Source organism: Uranotaenia lowii, chromosome 3, assembly GCF_029784155.1.
Source record: "Uranotaenia lowii strain MFRU-FL chromosome 3, ASM2978415v1, whole genome shotgun sequence".
NCBI lineage: Eukaryota > Metazoa > Arthropoda > Insecta > Diptera > Culicidae > Uranotaenia > Uranotaenia lowii.
The window spans coordinates 240,922,011-240,942,343 of record NC_073693.1 but is presented as its reverse complement, the minus strand read 5'-3'; the positions used below and the strand labels follow the sequence as shown (position 1 = coordinate 240,942,343).

Below are 20,333 nucleotides of genomic sequence, written 5' to 3'. Positions count from 1 at the left end.
CCCCTGACCAGGAGAACAGACGCTCGGCTGTTGTTGCACGCAGCCCCTGACCTGGAAAAAAGACGCGTGCGGTCACCTTCTCGGTCTGCATGCGACCAAAGCATCCACCGGGATTGGGTACCCGATCTCCGCTTAGGTGATCAGCGTTGATGATCACAAATTTTTTCGCATAAGCTGAGCTGAAAACAATGATCAGCAATCGTATTGATGTTCGGGAATTCGACTTTTGGATGTAAAACAGGGAACTAAGCATTTATTATTCATGTTATTTTCTTACCATCTCTCGACATAACTTCATGAACATAATTCCAAAAATTCACTCGGTCCATGGTAACCGCTCCACTTGGTCTAATCACCTCGCTCGTTGCGCCTCTGCCCGGCTCGTTCCTACCGGATTCGTAGCGAACACCTGTTTTGCAGGACAGTCGTCCGGCATTCTCGCAACATGTCCTACCCAGCGTATCCGGTTAGCCTTTACCATCTTCTGGATACTGGTTTCGATGTAGAGTCGTGTGAGCTCGTGGTTCATTCTTCGCCTCCACACTCCGTTCTCCTGTACGCCGCCAAAGATGGTTCGCCGCCAAAGATGGTTCTTAACACTCGTCGCTCGAATACTCCTAGCGTACGCAGGTCCTCCTCGAGCAATATCCATGTCTTGTGCTCGTAAAGGACAACTGGTCTAATTAGCGTCTTACACAGGTTACACTTCGTGCGAGGGCTAAGTCTTCTCGACCGCAGTTGCTTGTGGAGTCCATAGTAGGCACGAATTCCGCTGATAATTCGCCTCCGGATCTCACGGCTGGTGTCATCGTCTGCGGTCACCAGTGAGCCGAGATAGACAAAGTCTTCGACTATCTCCAGCTCGTCGCCGTCGATCGTGACCTTGTTATTACTGGGCAAGCGGGCTCGGTCGATCTCGGATCCGCAGGCCAGCATGTACTTCGTCTTGGACGTATTAATCATCAACCCAATCCTTCTTGCTTCACGTTTCAGTTTGCAATAGATCTCATCCACCGCCGCAGATGTTCTGCCGACTATATCAATGTCATCGGCAAAGCTGATAAGTTGACTGGATCTGTTGAAAATCGAAACCCCGCATTTCATCCACCGCTCGTCGAATAAACCTTCTAGCGTCATGTTGAACATCATGCAGGATAGACCATCGCCTTGTCGAAATCCCTTGCGAGATTCAAATGAACTCGACAATTCACCCGAAATCCGCACACAGCGCTGCCTACCACCCATCGTCGCCTTGATCAGTCTGGTCAGCTTCCCGGAAAAACCGTTCTCGTCCATAATTTGCCGTAATGTGAAGATCTGGTCCGTCGATGACCGTCCCTCCATGAAGCCGGCCTGGTGACTTCTCACGAATCTGTTTGCTTGCGAATCTGCGGGACAACACTTTGTAGGCGATATTGAGGACAGTGATCGCTCGATAGTTCTCACAGTCCAATTTGTCGCCCTTCTTGTAGATGGGGCATATTACCCCCTCCTTCCACTCTTCCGGTAGCTGTTCTGTTTCCTAGATCCAGACCATCAACCGGAGTAGGCAATCGGCCAACTTATCCGGGCCCATTTTGATGAGTTCAGCTGCGATGCCATCCTTCCCAGCCGACTTGTTGCTGGCGAATGGCATCCTTAACTTCACTCATCGTTGCGAGTGGCCTCTACGTCGTTGACTATACCGGCGATGTACCTTCCCCCACCGTCTTGATCTCCTGCATGTGCGCTGTTGAGGTGAGGCTTCCACCTTTTGATCACCTCACGGCTTTCCGTCAGGATGCCCCCGTCCTTATACCGGCACATTTCGGCTTGCGGCATGAAGCCTTTGCGGGATGCGTTGAATTTCTTATATAACTTTCGTGTTTCTTGGGAACGATGCAGCTGCTCCAGCTCCTCGAGCTCCTCATCCTCCAGCCGGTGCTTTTTCTCCTGGAAAATACGAACTCGCTGACTCTTTCGCTGTCGGTAATTTTTCACATTTCGACGGGGGCCTCTTGGCAATACTGCCGCCCGCGCGGCATTCTCTTCGTCCATCACCCTCCTACACTCCTCGTCGAACCAGTCGTTCCGTAGAGTTCGTTCCACATGCCCGATGACGTTTTCCGCAGCACCGTTGATGGCTGTCTTTATGGTATGCCAACAGTCCTCGAGAGGGGCTTCGTCAAGCTCGCCCTCTGCCGGCAGCGCTGCTTCGTGCGATTGCGCGTAGTCTGCCGCGACTTCAGGCTGCTTCAGTCGTGCGATATTACCCGAGGCGAGCGTCGGTTTCGTATGTTTTTCACTACGGAGAGTTTTGGGCGCATCTTCACCATCACCAGATAATGGTCTGACTCGATTTTGGTGCCTCGGCTGGATATGACGTCGATGATGTCCGAGAAGTTGCGTTTGGTACGGTGATCTCAAGGTGTACTTGTGTGGGAGGCGGTGCTGAAAAAATGTACTACGTACGGCCATTCGTTTGGAGGCGGCGAAATCTATTAGTCTGCTGGTGCGCATTGAACCTTCCAATTGTCGGTTTCAATTCCTCCTCCTGGCCGACCTGAGCATTAAAATCCCCGATGACGATATCATGTTTTGGGCAACGGTCGTATTCAAGCTCCAGCTGCGCGTAAAATTCGTCTTTGTCGTCACCTTCCGTCGTCGTACTTCCTAGGTGAGGGCTGTGCACGTTGATGATGCTGATGTTGAATAAGCGGCCCTTGATCCTCAACCTGCACATTCGTGGGTTGATCGGCCATCACCCGATCACGCGCTTTTGCATCTTTCCCATCACTATAAAAGCTGTTCCAAGCTTGTGTGTGTTGCCGCAGCTTTGGTAGATGGCTCGATCATCTGGGTGTGACATCCAACTTTCTCCTCTGGCCGTTGGACACGCGCAACTCTCAGTCGTATCTCATCTCGTATACTTATGGCGGTCTTACAAACACAATGGACAAATTAAAAAAAAAAAAACATCAGCTGCCTCACGCTGCGTGTCCGTTATTTATTCTTATATGGACTTCTTGATATAATTTAGATATTTTAACATCCTACGAATACTAAATTATATCTAATTTTAATATGGAAAAATGAATAACAAAATATCTCATCTTGATATTTTGAAAACTAAATTGTATGTATGATTAAAGTTCAGTTGATCCGATACATAATCAATTGTTTTGTAGTTGTGATTCGTCGAAAATGACGTCACAAACAGTCGAAATCAAACGGTATGTTAACATTAGGCACACATGCCGAATTAGGAACATCAACCCTACTAATGAAGTGATAAACGCCTAAAGTGTGATTGGGCATACGCATACGTAAACCCAAAGGCGTTTACTGTCTCCCCGTATGAGTTCGGCAATTAAACCTAACTATGAGTATTCTATCTTTGTGGGCTCAAAAAGTCTTAAGGTTACATAATAAACCATCGACTTTTATTTACAAAAGCTCAACAGGCAAACTGGCACACAGTGGTCCAAATCCTTAAAAAGCTGGCAAAAAGTCTTTTTTACAAGTAAATGTTTTTTATTCTCTGCGTTTTGATTCATATTCTGCAAAAATTCAACAATACAAATACGCATGAGTTGAAATTATAAGTTATTTTGTAAAAGCGTAGCAATATATTTGTCAGTGAAGAATTCAATTTTTCTTTCGAATTTTCATCAAAATGATACACATGTTGTACTTGAGCTGGAACAAAAGTTTGTCTAAATTTTGAACCGAATTATTTTTTGTCAATCAAAACATAATTTTCAATCACTTTAAGTTATTATTTGGATAAAAATATCGTTACAGAGATTTTTTATCGATTTAAAAAGGAAAAAAATAAACAAATTTTATCAACACTTCAAATTTAAACAGTCTTTAAAAAAAAACTCCACATAACTCCACTCGGAAATTATGCAAGACGTGTTGCTACATGTTCTAACTACACAATATAGCAATTTGGGCTGCCTTTTTTTGCCATTTTGGGAGAACGGTAGTAAACAGTGGGAGAATATCTAAAATCAAATTTGAAAAATTGAAAATAAAATCCAGTTGCTGTTCAACAATCAATGCACTCGCAGAAACAACTTTGTCCAAATTATCTGGCAATTTCACAAATACACAAACAGTTCGTTTTAGAACAATGCCAACATTAAAGTGAGGTTATGAAGATGAAATCACTTATGTGTTGTGAGCCTAGTTAGTATAATACAGTTCAATTCGATCTGCCATCGCATAAAGGTGCCACGTGTTTACTCTACTCTTATATGGAAAACGATTTGCCTTTTTTTGTATCAATAATCCAGTTTTGTTCAGTTTTAATAACAAAAGAAAGCGTTTTGAAGGTGTTTTATTTGGGAAAAAAAAATTTAGAAAAGATTCAATAGTAAGTACCTATTGATTTATTACATCAATCCCTGTGATTATTCTGTTTATTTTTCAGCAGATCATGATATCGATTCGCCGTTCTCTGCTCTGTGGAGTGGTTTTTGACAACATCAACAAGAAAAGAATGGTTCAAAGGGAATTTTTGATACGGTATGTTGAAAACGTTTCAGCTGAAGAAATGTCTGACAATGAACTACCAAAACTTAACCTGAAAGAAAAAATGTCCTTTATGCATTTTTTGCAAAGTTTTTGACTCGTTGGGAGAGAAGTAAACGGTATCGCCCAACTTTTGAAAAACTAAATTTTTAGTGGCTTAATGGACAAGAAAAATTCGTATTGTCCAGTAGTAATAATATCACGAAAAAAACAGGTCGTCCAAAAAAGTCTTTCGAAGAATCTGCTCCTGTTCCCGAGAAGCTACGATGAGTGACTTGTTTCATAGATTTCTTTTAACAGGAGATATTTTATATTCATCATTTGCAAACTAACAACTGGATGTTAAAAATACTTTTCCAGATGCTGTAAATACTCCTCTGGCCGTTGAATAAAGAATTGATTTGGAAAAAATTTGTTTAACTCATACAATGAAATATCAAAAAACAACGATTAAGACTTTCAATCTCTTTTCTATCCTCTATATTTTCAATGTATTTTAATACAAAAAAATCAATCTCCTTCAAATTTCATTTTGATGAAAATTTAAATAACAAAACCAGAATTATTCCTTCTCTGAAAATTAGAAATAAAATGTATGGTAAAAATTAATTGTGGTATTGCTACTGGGTTCTTAAATTTTTAAAATTTGATTTTAGATATTCTCCCACTATTTACTACCGTTCTCCCAAAATGGCAAAAAAAGGCAGCCCAAATTGCTATATTGTGTAGTTAGAACATGTAGCAACACGTCTTGCATAATTTCCGAGTGGAGTTATGTGGAGTTTTTTTTAAAGACTGTTTAAATTTGAAGTATTGATAAAATTTGTTTATTTTTTTTCCTTTTTAAATCTATTAAAAATCTCTGTAACGATATTTTTATCCAAATAATAACTTAAAGTGATTGAAAAATTATGTTTTGATTAACAAAAAATAATTCGGTTCAAAATTTAGACAAACTTTTGTTCCAGCTCAAGAACAACATGTGTATCATTTTGATGAAAATTCGAAAGAAAAATTGAATTCTTCACTGACAATTATAATGCTACGCTTTTACGAAATAACTTAAAATTTCATTTCCTGCGTATTTGTATTGTTGAATTTTTGCAGAATATGAATCAAAACGCAGAGAATAAAAAACATCTACTTGTAAAAAAGACTTTTTGCCAGCTTTTTAAGGATTTGGACCACTGTGTGGCAGACGTAACACTTCAAAATAAATGTTCCTATTGCCGCAAGATTTTTTGGTGACATGTGTAAGTACCCCGCAGCTTGTGGTCCTCGCCTGTTATATAAAACGGTTTCTCCTCTCAAACCCTTCTACGGGCTACGTCTGCTAGTCTGTGATTACGGGCTCCCTGTCTCTGTTTAAGAATAAAGAAAACCACCCGATGAAACCTTAGAAAGTTGTTACAAAATCGGTTAGTAGGGAAATGAGAACGGAAAATATAGACGAAAAAGGGACGAAACCGTTACTACCGGTAACGACAGGTAATGATGGGGTGAGACAGAGGTATCATTTTGTCTGGGGTTGTCGTTTCACTTGCGGTAAATTGAAACCTGGCTGGATGGCGGCAACAACGTCTTTGCGCCGGTGCCCTGACAGCAGCAACAGCACCCGGTCGATCACGTGGCTCGATTGAATAATCCGTTTGTGCAGTTTGGTTCGGAAGTTGAATGAAACCTGGCAGTTATCGATGCGAATGCATATGAATGAATGAGACGTTAAAGTTTTCAAAGAAACTTGTCTGAAACAATTTGGTTGTTTGGAAATAGCTTTCATTCCTTATAGGTCACGATGAAATTTTATAGCTCGAACCTAAGAAAAACATTCTGATATCAATAGAAATTTAACAAAAAACCATGCTCTTGAATAATTAATGATTAATCCATTAAATTTCTTAATGGAAAAGAGAAGAAAGTTCTTGAAAGTATCAGAATTGCCAAGGAAAATTTCAATCAGCCTTTCTGAATAGTGAGTGTCTAACTTATATATTCCCCGACAAACTTATGTATAAAAGTGCACAGATTATGGAAGAAAACCTTAACCCTTTTTACCGAACAAGAACTGTACATCCAAATGTGGCATGTATAATGACGTTTTATTCGTCAGCCTTATTTGAAATTTAGATAACCGTATTTTTAAAAGCAGTGATGATGTTATGTGATTTTTTGTTGTTTTGTTTTGTCCTGTGTGCATTTGTGACATCAGTGATTGCATAAACAAACGATGCAACTTCAATGTTTCCTCCGGAGTCTTCCCCAATAACGAACGGCGAGGGAAGATTGTTTCAGAATGATAAACGATCGCATCTGCTTTAATATGCCCACTGCTTAGAGTTGTTTAGAACTTTTTCTTTTTAGCTTTTATGTGAAGAAACAAACCCAGGTCAGAATTCTTCGAACAAAATAGAAGTTTAAAAAAAATTTAAAAACTTTTTTATTTTAATTCGAATCGATTTGAAGACTTCTGATAAAATATTTGTCATAACTTGTGCTTTAAGAAAACCCGTTGTAAAAAGAAATCGACCAAAAGAAATCAAAGTTATCCATGAAAAACTGGTTTTTCATGTTTCTCCCCAACAAAACGTCTCAAAATCCCATACAAGTTTGAGGGCCGTTGAGCGACTCCTTGCCGTGATCCGATCTGGCCCAAATTTGGGATGAGATCTTGCATTAGGCCTAAAGCATGGATCATCCAAAATCTGGACGCACTGTTCATTATACCATAGCGCTCCTAGTTGTCGGATCTGGAATGTTTTGATAGTACTTTGTTCGTAAATGTTTCCTCTATCAGTGCTGAAAATTTTATTATGAATCGTTTTGTTCCAAAAAAGTTGCAAGGGATGGAAGCCGTAAGACGAAGATTAATTTGGACACTCACGTAAAACCAGACGCGGGTTCAAAAATCGCAAAATCTGTAAAGATGGTCAAATCAACCGTGTGCAGAGTTCTCAAACGTTTCCGTGAGATGCATAATATCGATCGGCAGGTTCATACCAAGCGTTATAGTGGATCTTAGGATCGGAAACTGCATTTGAAGGTGTTGAGAACGATCAAGGTAAACCCAGGGCAGTCGGACTATGATATCGCCAAGAAATTCAATGCCGACCGGTGCACCGCCAGAAGGATTCATCTGCGCGAAGGAATACGATCTTATCGGGCCAGTAAGCAATCAAACCGGACATTGAAGAAGAATGTAGAAGCCAAAGGACGGCCCGGAAGTTATACAACAAGGTTCTAACGAAGTGATTTTCCAAATTTTCAAAAATCAGCCAATAAGTAAATATTTGACGAAAAAACGTTTATTTTCAGAAACAGAGTGGATGATGGAGGAGGGGGGGCGATGGGTTTGCAGTTGCAAATAATACTTGTATTTTGTAGCTTTGTTAATTTGTAGATTTGTAATTTGAAAAATTTGAAATTGAAGAAAAATAGTAGAAACTTTTTTTGTAGAGAAATGAATCCAACTTAGATGAAATTTCAGGGACTAGATAAGAGAAAATCGAAGTTGAAAAACATGCGAAAAAAAAAATTCGCCTTGTCTCCCGGTGAGACTTGAACCCACATCTTGCGCCTCTCCGGGGCCCATGTATTAACATTCTACTACAGGAGACCCACCATACGCCAGGTTGGTCTCCTGTAGTAGAATGTTAATACATGGGCCCCGGAGAGGCGCAAGATGTGGGTTCAAGTCTCACCGGGAGACAAGGCGAATTTTTTTTTTCGCATGTTTTTCAACATCGATTTTCTCTTATCTAGTCCCTGAAATTTCATCTAAATTGGATTCATTTCTCTACAAAAAAAGTTTCGCTGACTGAATGTTTGAGTCAAGACCCATCTCTGGGTCGCAATTTAAAAATAGTAGAAACTTTTAACAAATTTCCTAAATATACTTATTTCGATAACCTTTTATAAAACAATCTGCGAATCTTAGATGTTCACTGCAAAAAAGTGTTGATAAAAAGGTAATTTTCGTAATTTTTACATTTGACAGTTTAAAAATTATAACTATAAGAATTCTTGAAAGAATTTTCCGATATAGGTAAATGTCATCTCACAAATGAAAATTAAACACACATTTTTGTAGAAGAAAATGTCAAAAAAAAATCTTCAAGTTATCCACAGTATTTTTACTGAGAATCTTCATATCAGGGTAAGACCCTCACAAAATTTTTAATTATTTTCATTTTGCAACGATTCAAAAACAATTATTTGAGAAAAGAGTTTGCTAATAATTGCTATGAATTAAAAACTGAATAATTAATTATTTTCTGGAGTATTTTGCTGAATTGTTGATCGAAAGTATCGAATTATTATTAATTATTTGTCATATTCTTCAATATTTAAATATAAATTTAATTCTAAATAAGATCATCAAAATCATATACTTAGGTATGAAGCTTTTGGAACTTCATATTTATTTGTTTTTTCTTGAATTTCAAGCTCTCATACAAGATTTTTAATTTAGTTGGAACAGAGTCCAAAGAAAAAGTAACTAATTTGCAACGAACTATTTATGAAAAAAGGAAAAAGTCGTATGTTTTTTTCATGCTCTCAATATTTTCAAACTTTTTTTGTAATGTTTGAATGAAATCAAAACATATTGAATAAAGAAATAATTTCTGAAAGTTAATACTATTTCAATATTTTAGTGAAATTCATAATACATTGCAATTGAAATAACCTTCAGACAGGGCCGTAGGAAGAACCGACTCATGGGGGGGGTTTTGGTGACTGATTTTTACCTATGATTTATTGCCCAACGAATACAGAAAAGGAAAACAAATCATGTTTGTAGTTTTATGATAATTCATTTTTAAGCACTTTGACATTTAAAGTTTTCGTATTAAATCGTAACTTTAGAAAATTGGTCCTAAACCTAAAAGGTGAGCTAAATTCGTTTCATCGTAGGTTATAATCTTTGAACTTGTTTAAGAGTTTGGTAGATCAAACTTAGTTGATTTGGGCATAAAATAAGCTTTTCGGGAGAATCTTCCTTTTTTCAAAAAAAAACTTATTCTATATTTAAATCAAACAAGCCCAATATTCAAAACTGTTTTGCAAGTTCAAAGATTTTAACCTTTGATGAAAATAAATTGAATTTTCATTTAATAAATATCAGTAAGGGATTATAATTCTCAGATTTCCCCTTCAAATGTTCTTGATGCACCAAATTAATGATTTTAGTATAAAAGTGCAACATTAACTGCAATTTTTTATTATTATTGTTTTTCGCTTCCGCTAGTATGCTCCATTAAAAAGCATAATTTAAACGTTATGAATCTAATCATAAAACCTCATTCTACAGAATTTTGTGCAGATTTTTAAGGTGAAGATGTTAAAAGAAAATATTTTTCATAATCGAATCAATTCCATAGAGAAAATCCAGTGATAATTTTTTATAGATAAAATTTAAGATTTTCGGAGAAAACAAAGAATTGAAATTCTACCTTTTATTTGTAATTTTCAGCTGAATTGTGTTTACAAATTAATTTTCTTTAGAAAAATTGAAACCTGGAAATTGAACCGACGAGCAATCTTAACACATCAAGGATCGCGAATAAATGTATGACGAGACATTCCGAAATTCGGCATTCTATATCTGAGAAATCCCTGGAGTTGTGGATTTAATTTAAAAAAATTAGCATTTTTAAGTTACGGCAAATGTTTTGGTCAATTTTGTCGAATAAAGTTTAACATTCAAATTCAGTTCATTCGAGTTACACTTCGAAGTGTAGCACACTGTTGGCAAGCGAAACAACGAAATATCTCGTATTTGGTCCGCAATATGTTAAGTTCATGATCTCTTAAATTCCCCAACAATTTATGTTGATTGTAATTTGATAATTTTTCTAAATTTTAAAGCCGCATTCTGAATCTGAATTCTGAACCTGAATTCAAAACTTGCACTTTCAGCCTGATACCGAATTTACTTACGATTTTTGAATATTCAAAAAATACGAATTCCGAATCTTATTTCCGATCAGAATTTTATGAGCCAAGCTTTGGCGCCCTAATTCATGAATCTTATTTGAATTTTGAAATTCAGGTTTAATCTAAATTCATTGTTCAAACAATTTTTTTTAAATCTGTATTGTGAATCAGAATTAAAATATGAATTTACAAAGATCAGAATCTGAGTTTTCAATTTTGGTTTGCCATTTCGAAGCTTCAATTTTTGAATTTTGTGTAAAATTTAAGTTTAAGAACTTTGAATTTAAATATAAAACTTTTTTTTCATATTCGGAAAACTATTATCAAAATATTGAAAATGTATATGATCTCCGAAGACATGATTTAAATTTGATATGAAATGCAAAACCAAATTTGAACCAGGATATCAAAGCAGCTTTTCATTTCTAATTTCTTATGATTATTCGAACTGAAAAATCAGGTATCCTGAACAGGATACAGAATCCGAAATACGAAAATAGGAATACAATTTGGTTATGGGAATTATGGAATCAGAACCTCTGAAATGGGTTTAATTTAATTCGGAATATAATGTTAAGATCTGAATTTCGATGAAAAAGTGAGAAAATTTTGAAAAAGTTTAGCAGAATTTTAGACTTGGGATGTATTTTTGAGGTTTTGGCATTAGTTTTAAGTCTTGATTGTTATTCTTGATTCACCTTACTCTATTGTCATAATTTGGATCTGAATTTAAAATTTTGAATGTAGAATACTTCGTTTTCTGTTTTGGATCCTCATGGGGGGGGTTTAACCCCCAAAACCCCCCCCGTTCCTACGGCCATGCCTTCAGATTCAGAGTGGACTTTTTACCCTGAATTATTAAGCTGGATTTCTACTAAAAATTTTAAATATTATTGTGTTGTTGAGATAAAAATAGTGTCGGCGATATATTTGGTGTGAGTCCTGAAATCCAGCCTTGTAGGTCAAAAATTAGAGAAAAAAACTCTTCCGAATGTTCAACTTGAGCGATTGCCTTGCTTCCGAGAAAATAGTCGGAGATGACGGAAGAGTTTTATCTCATCTGGGAAAAATTAAAACTTAGCAAATTTTTGGAACCTATGCTTTAAAAACTGATTTTGTAAAGAAATTTCTGACCTCGATTTCAGATTTTATCTATCACCTCTAGTTTCAGAAGAAGTATTTTCAGTATTTTACGAAAATTGAATAGATATCATTAGAAATGTACCGAATACTGCGAACGGCCGAATACCAACTATTGGCCCTTTTCAAGTATTCGGTGAAACGTAAATCGTAAATCGTAAATCGTAAATAAGCTTTAAATATGTTCAAACGTACCGTCTGCTTCACCGAATATTCTGCAAAAAATATCATTGTGAGTAACATTTTAAAAGTGATGATAGAATTAATGAAAATATATTTCACTTTTTGCATTGAAAACTGATCAACGTAGCTGAAAACACATTTTTTTCGTGCTTTGTATAGAATTTGAAGCATAACTGATATCAAATTTCAACCTAATCTCAGCTTTACATTTTTAATGTAATTTTTCATTACCATAAAATCCCCATAGTTGAAATTTTAATTTATTTTTTAATTTTAATCATAATTTGGTCTCAGAACAACTTAATCGTAACCATTTCTTATTTAATAAACTTAATTTTGAAAGTTTTAATTTAAAGAATGGATTTTATTTATAAAAACTATTGATCATTATTAAAATTGTTTAATTGTGATATCGGCTCAAAATTTTGGAGGCCCTTCGAGCCAAAGAGGTATAAGTGCATAAAAGCATATGAAAGACGTAAAATATTACAGTAAATAAGCCTTGGAAAGAATAATAATTAATTTATTTTAAAAAAGTAACTTATTTCGAGAAAACACGTTTTCAATTTGAAGTGTTTGGCCATTTTCCATATATTTGTCTAAAATTTTTATTTCTTTTTCAAACGTAAAAGTGTGTAAATTAAAATTCTAAATATCTGAAAAATTACCAAATATAGTTTGAATTATGAAATATCGTTTTTATCAATAAATCAAAATCGACCATTTTTGCAACGTTGAAGCAAATACAATCAAAGCAATTTTTTTCACAAACGTTCCTAAATGAATAGAATAAATATTTTAAAAAAATCTGAAATTTATATGCATCTTTTTAATTCAAATTGTCGAGACCGTTTCGATATCTTAAATTCAGAAAAAAATATGGGCTTTTGAGAATCTCAAATTGAGACGCATTCTGTAAAATCGGAGCTTTCAATGAAAAATAAACCAAGAAATGGAAATGTAGTATTAGATGTGTAGGCAACAAAAATCGAATCTGTTCAGGTGGACACCTGGAGGAGGAGGGTGGGAGTTGCCAAATGTCCACATTTGTGCACGAAGAGGGAGAAGGGGGTAAAAATCTCATTTTTCCGTCCACGTGGTATCTGAACGGCCCCAAACGTAATTTAACACTTAAAGGCTCAAATCATTTTTACTTCTTAAAAGGATCGAGATATGTTGATCCATCAAACATGGAGCTAAACCGATCTGCGATAACTTGTAAGATAACAAAGTTATGGTCGAAACAAGTTTGCAGGTATTTATTGAACAACGACTATTTGGTGAACATTATCAAAAAATGATCAAACTATAGCTAAAGTTTTAACGAAGTTAGCCTGAAAAAAACATTTTCACTAAATATCCAAAAAGCGAATAAAACTCATGAGCATTAAAGATAACTTATCCCATTAGCAATACGTTGTTTGATGACAGAGATACCTACGCACGAAATTCAGTTGCATGTTTCGCATGATCCCAAGCTTTTTGCCAATACACCATACTGAGAGGTGAGCCCAAACTTTTGATCGATAACTTAAGTAGCCATTTTATCTGTTCAAAGCGCTATGCAAATTTTTAGCACAAAATTTAAAAAAATGTGTTGTTAAATCCAAAAGCAACTCGAATGTTTAAATTCGGAGCAGTCAATCCTGAATTGATCGGGTTGAAATATAAAGTGCGATTTTTTGGAAATTTTCCATATTTAAGCAAATTTTAAGTCATATTCAGTTAACATATACATTTTGCTAAAAACATACGAAAAAGGTTTTGATCATCGACTTAAGAATGAGATCAAAATAAATGCAATATGTCATGACTGAAATATGACCAAACAAATTTTCTTGTTTTTGAGGGGGTGATCCCAATCTTATGGCCGGTAGCGTATATGGTCAGCAAATTCTAATTCAACGCTGTAAGTATCTCAACAAAAGTTATTTGGTGAAAATCGTTACAGGGAATTGCAAGTTACAGCTGTTTTAGTATGGCGGACCGACTTTTTCCAATTTTAAGCTATTAAGTGGTTATTATATTCTATTATTGAACAAACACCCCCACGGAGTGGAAAAATTTGAGAATTCGAAAGTACACCTACTAGAAAAAGTTCTTAGTTTTTATATAAAATCCAGCGTTTGCGAGTATTTCGTAACGGTTTTTTGCCGCTTGGGGGGGGGGGGGGTGATCATCCCGATCACCCCCCCCATAGGACCGCGCATGCTGCCACTACAGCAAAGAAGTACTAAAGTGGTATCGGGCCAACGGGTGGATTTTGTCGAAAAGGACATCGACCCACCCAACTGCCCTTAATTCCGCCCAATCGAAAAATTTTGGGCAATTGTCAAGCAGAAGATGAAGAAGGATGGTAAGACGACTCGAGATGCAACAGAGATGAAGATATTGTGGAACAAAATGGCCGATGAGATCAGCGAATAGGGTGTCCAAACTATGATGAGTGGTACTCGACGAAAAATTCGAAATTTCATCAAAACAACATCTGAATAATTTTTTTATTATTTTTCCTTTAAAGTGCAATAAAATCCTACATTTTGAGTACAAAACATTTTTATTTCGTTTACATAGCTCCGAGATAGACCCTTTTTAATGCGTCCAGATTTTGCGTGATCCATGCTTTAGGATTAATTTTAGCCTGCAGCACATGACTTTTTCAAAAGTCGGGTCATTTGGGGCACTCTAACCTACATGCGTCATAAAAATCCAAAGTAATAAAAGTATTCGGGGAACGTATTTCAACAACTAGAAAGCCGGGATCTGGGAGAAATCGAAATCCGGGAGCCGCAGTGACGAACAGAAGAGTGGCTAGCACTTTCAAGCGAAACTCCAATCTCTCCGGTCGAGATGTCGCCAATAAGTTGGGAATATCGTCTACAACCGTGCATGAAGCTTAAAAACGATCTGAACTATCGACCTATAAGAAGATAGGGACTGCTAATCGCAATGAAAAGCAAAACCTTACGGCAAGCACAAGATCTTGGAAGCTGTATACGATATTGTTGACAAAGTTTGATTGCGTGGTAATGGACGACGAAACCTACGCCAAGGCAGGCTTCAGACAGCTCCCGGGACAAGAATATTTTACACCTGCCACCTTTCCCCTTCGACCGGAAGGGGAAAGGTGGCAGATATTTTCAAGCATATTAAACTATCAAAGTGTGCTAAGAAATATCTCGTTTGGCAAGCTATCTGTACCAGTTGCTTGAAAAGCTACATTTTTGTTGCAACCATCAATCAGGAAATTTACGTGAAAGAGTGCCTTCAAAAGCGTTTGCTGCCTTTCCTGAAGAAACATGACTTGTCTGTGCTGTTTTGGCCGGATTATGCATCCTGCCATTATGAAAAAAGGCCCTGGAGTGGTATGCCGCTAACAACATTCAGGTTGTACCCAAGGATGAGAACCCTCCCAACACTACAGAACTTCGCGTAATCCGAAAATATTGGGCGATAGTTAAGGGGGGGGGTAGGGTCTAACGGGTATAAAAAAACACCATTTTCACGAATTTTTTCTGGAGCTATCGTTCAAACAAATGTATTCAATTTTTTTGCATTATACAAAGCATTGTTAAAAGAACATTTAGTAATTTTTTCGTAGAAAAATATTGAAAAATGAGCCGGTGACGGAGCATTTTCGAGGATGCCTTTTAGAAAACAGGATTTGCGGTGGACACTGTATCTCAGCACAGAATCATCTGAAGTCAAAAAATCAGAGCAAAATATTTTTAATAGATGTTTTTCTGGACCCCAACGTTTTTATTTAACGTTAAAATATTTTTATGAAATTTTCTTGGCTGTTTGAAGTAAAAACTACGATTTTTCACTTAAAATCCGTCATTTTTCACCTCTAAAATCTCCCCAAAAGAAAAAAATCAAAAAAGAAAAACGTTGGGGTCTGGTATTTTATGTATAGAAAATATGTTCCAAATTTGAAAAGAATCGGATAAGCAGTTTTCAAATGACGATGTCCACGGACTTTAAAAATGTGCTTTCGAGAAAAACGCGTTTGAAGTTTCTGCTCTTGCTTTCTTGCAGTATTAGATAGGAGGAGATAAAGGCCTATAACTTCTACAGTTTTGCTTCAATTGACTTGAAAATTTGACACAACATTCTTGAAATGTTTTACAATAAGAAAATAAAAAAATAAAAAAATCGTTTTTTTGAAAATTTTAGACCCTACCCCCCCCCCCCTTTAAACAGAACCTTAAGAAGACCCAAAAAACAAGAACAAGCAAGAAGCAGTTCAAAGCAACTTGGCGTTCTGCGACAAAAAAAGTGAATAAGGGGACTGTACAAAATCTGATGGCAGGCGTCAAACGAAAGGCTCGCTAATTTGGACTAAGTCAACCGGAATCTTAACTGAGAATTTTTTTTCCGTCTTTTATGCATATTGAACTTCAAAATAAAAGATACCGTAATCCGGGGTAATATTGATCACTTGTTTCAATATTTTTCGATTATTTTTTCTGTTAAGGGAAATGTGACATGTTTTATATTTTTAAAACCAGTACTGGACTCCTATGAACGTAAAACATGGATGCAGAAATTTATTGGACCTCTTTAAATTTGATTAAAAAATCGTTTTCGTCGCTGTTCAGAATTTGATGCTTTGGGGTGACATTGATCAGCCTTTATTCTGACGGTTTTAATGCGTTTTCTTGATCATAAAGGATACAAAACACTTTCATAATATTTAAAAATGCTAGTCTATCAATTTAACTCTGATTTTTAACGTTTTATTTCAAAAATAGTTATTATCGAAGAAAGAACTAATATGCTGCCTACATTTAGGGGCAAAAATAATTATAATTGCAAAATAGTTAGAGCTTCAAAATACAAATTAAATTTTACCTTCACACATTCCCCTAGGCCCTCCCACTATTTCCATTTTCATTTTTCTCTTCAAAGTTAACGATTTGATAGGGTTCCTATCCATTTTTCCAATACGGGCTTACTCTTGGAAAATGTCCTTATTTTTTAAATATCAAATATATATCATTAAATGACTATAAAAATAGCACTATAACTGTTCATATACAAAGAAAAGAAGTTGTTCTTTCACCTTAAACAACCCGTTTGCTTCTAAAAGCTTGTTGGGATCATCAGGAGAGCTGTTTGTTTGCGAGCCTTGAAAAAATAGATATTTTAAGATTTTGAAATTAGATTTTTTACTAACAGAAAAAAAATTCAAATACAAACCAAATTTTGTCTATTTGATACTCAATTAATAGGCTTTCAAACGTAGAAAACAGTTTTCAAGAATTCAAACTATAGACTGAGCTATTGATGATAATGTGGAAAAGTTTCATGTTGGTCAAAGTTACCCCGGTGATCAATGTTACCCCGTTTTACGGTACTTAAATTTTTTTAACAATCAAATACTCGATTTACACGCAATTTAGTCTGACCACTTTTTAATCCAAACACAATTTATCATCTGACTGAAGGCGAAAGTTTTGTTTGGAAGAAGACAACGAACCTTAATGGGTCGTTGTTAGGTATCCGGAATCTCTTTTTGTGAGCCGATCAACCGTTACATGGCCAAGCTGGAACAAATCCACTCGGAAGCATACGTCAAATCTACGAAGATTTTCAGTATTTTCTACGGATTATCGAAAAAATTATAGAGATTTTGCGGATAAACGAAAATTCTACCTGCCGGCCATAAAAAAGGTCATCATGTTTCATTTTACCAAAATCAGCACATTTCTTGTTTTTCATCAAACCTACGGATTTGAGCGGTTTACAATCTGGCAACGCTGGTGGCCAGAATTCCAGATATTTCTGTGATAATTCCGTGATACCTGAAGAAACCGAGCTGTGATATGATTGTTGTGTGTTTGGCTGTCAGATGTTTGTCTTTAAAGTAGGAAATGGGCCCGTGGGTATTTATATATAATGTTAAACTAGTTTAGGTTTCAAGAAATGTCTTGTGGAAGTAAATTATTGTAATATTTAGCTTTAGTTTTGCGCTTTGCGTGTTTGTGTTTTGGGTAATAGCCGTGCAGCACACATTAAAGTCAGTAGGTATGAACTACTTTTGGTTTTGTTCTATTTTTTTTCTTTAACTTATTAGCGGGATAGATTTGTTGCTAACCTTTAATAATATGATGAACTTATGAACGCAGAAAACGTTAAAAAAATTCAATTTTCGAAAACACCTCCATTTTGTTTAAAATGTTTTAAACCAGAATATAAGCACAAGGTCCATGTTCGTCTATTGATAAAGTAACTGAATTTTGACATATTGATTTTTATTATAAATGAATGAAATAAACCAATATAGTGACAATTTAGTTTAGCGAATGCCCTAGTCATTACAATTTATTCATTAAACCTTCAGAAGAGTAAACGTTGTTCATACAAAGGCTGTTAGTCTCGTTTCTATAAAATCTTACACATATGTAGAGTAGGTATTTGGCATAAATGCAGGCATTTGCGATCAGTAATGGCAGAAACAAGCTCACGCAATGATTATCTACTAATCACTGTTTAAGTGGTTCTCAGTAGGTCGAATTTCCGAGGGACGTTATAATTAGAACGATTTGAATTCTTCAAAGTTGCACTGATTACAGAATCTTGCTCAAAGCTTTGATCCATCGGCTCTAACTGCTCCTGTTCTCGGTATATAGACAAAAGTACCCAATTTAAATCCCAAAACTTTGGTACAACTGGAAGCGAATCGTTCTAAATAAACCTAAAATTTGCGATGATTTTTTTAATTGAACTCCTTACCTTAGTCAGGCATTAGTTGACAATACTTAAAAAATTGTTGTTTTAAAAATAATTCAGTCCTACAAGTTTAGATAAATGAAGCATAACAACTTATAACAGTCTCATCAGATTTTTACGGATTTTTCCAATTCCTGGAAATATAAAAAACACTCGAATATTCTCGAGCGACAAAACAGCATCACAGTTTTTTTCCTAGGGTTCGGTTGATTGTTGTTGCGAAATACCCAAAACAATTGCTACTCCGCACACTTCTCAGAAGACCGCCTGCAGTTAGGCAAATCGCTAAGTAGGTACTTTACGACGACGAAAGGTGGTGATGTCGTCGTTCGACGAGAAACGATTTTAGAAATCGATTTTTCTCTTGTCTAGGCCTTTTGCCAGCCTAGATATATTTATTTTTATACCTTGGTGGAATCATCAGACGTTCGTCCGACATTTGTAATTACAACTGGCTTACCTGTGGAGAAGACTTTCAAGTTGATGCGAATGCACTTCCAGGTTAAGAAGAAGTGTCGATCACACCGACGAAAGGACACTAATTCTGTCCGGCTATGTTTACACTTCACTTACTAACACGTCGTCGTTCTTCGTCCCACAACAGGACGGACACAAAACACAGAAGTCGCACCAATATGACCGCTGTCGCCGGGAGGAATCGAGGCAGCACCCGCAATGACGAACGTCCTTCGCGAACTTTGACTTGACCGAGAATGGAACAGGATCCACAAGTGGCATCGGATCTTATAGGTACGCCTACAATGCCAATCAATGGCTGAGGCTAGGACAGAAGTAAATAAAAACCATAAACTTCGTTCTTCCGGAGAGCGCCCGAACTTTTAAAACGCTCTTGTGGCGAGTCTGGCTGGGAAGAAGCGCATGCGCCACGTGTTGCTAACGAATTCGAATCCTGATGGTTGTTCCGTTTGATCGCTGCAACGTTCGATAAAATGTGGGATTTGAAATTACAACGTACATTCAAAAATATTTAGTGATAGTCCGAAAATATTGCATTTTTGCTTAAAAATTTGCAAGTAACCTATTAGACACAGGAGAAAAAGATTTCCAAAAGCGCCTTAACTAAGGCTTAAATAATATTGCTTATTTAATTTTTATAAGCCAGCGTTAATCTGATTTTATACTTCAATGTTTGGATTCTCAATGGCAATGCACATAAATCTTCTTTTAACTGAAAATTAAACGTTAACTTTTCGTATTTGAAATCCGTTGGGAAAAAGATACCGAATAAGAAATCAAAATGCTCACATTGCTTATAAACGTCTGTTGGTCTGACTTTTGTAAATATCCCAAGTAAAAATGGGGTTGGAAGATCTAATTCCAAATTCGTTTCTTAAAAAGTGTGTGGGTGCTATTGAAAAGTCTCGAAAACTTGTGGAACCAGTGTATTCCAGCGGCGTTCCACAAGGAAATCACTTGGGACCTCTACTTTTTATTACTGTAATGAACGCAGTGCTGCGTGCCGTGTTTGTGCTGATCTACGTACATAGATGATTAGAAAATGTTCCTTCCTGTTTGGTAACCCAAGGATTGTATGGTTCTACAAAATGCGCTTAACACATTTTCTGAGTGTTGGAGCCATTTCGATTTGAAAATCAATGCCTCAGAATGCAGCGTGATCTACTTTTCTAGGAAAATGAGCAACATAGCACGATTATTGTCTTGAAAACAACTGCTCCGGACAATAATAGAATTGAAAGAGTTCAGAATGATGGCGCCCTACAATGCACGAGCTAACGTTATAAAGCTGAATACGTCCAGAGAACAAATCCGAAAAAGACTTGAGTTAGTTTTTTTCATAAAAA

General features: G+C 36.3%; 1 protein-coding gene across 1 annotated transcript in view; it reads right to left on the bottom strand.

Moving 5' to 3' along the window:
* Positions 1–19,234, bottom strand: part of LOC129752104 (cryptochrome-1) — a 33,768-nt gene extending 14,534 nt beyond the window's left edge. Inside the window, exon 1 of the mRNA XM_055747895.1 lies at positions 18,971–19,234. The gene's annotated coding sequence lies outside the window, so the exon portion shown is untranslated. The remainder of the gene's footprint in view (positions 1–18,970) is intronic.
* Positions 19,235–20,333: the final 1,099 nt, after the last annotated feature.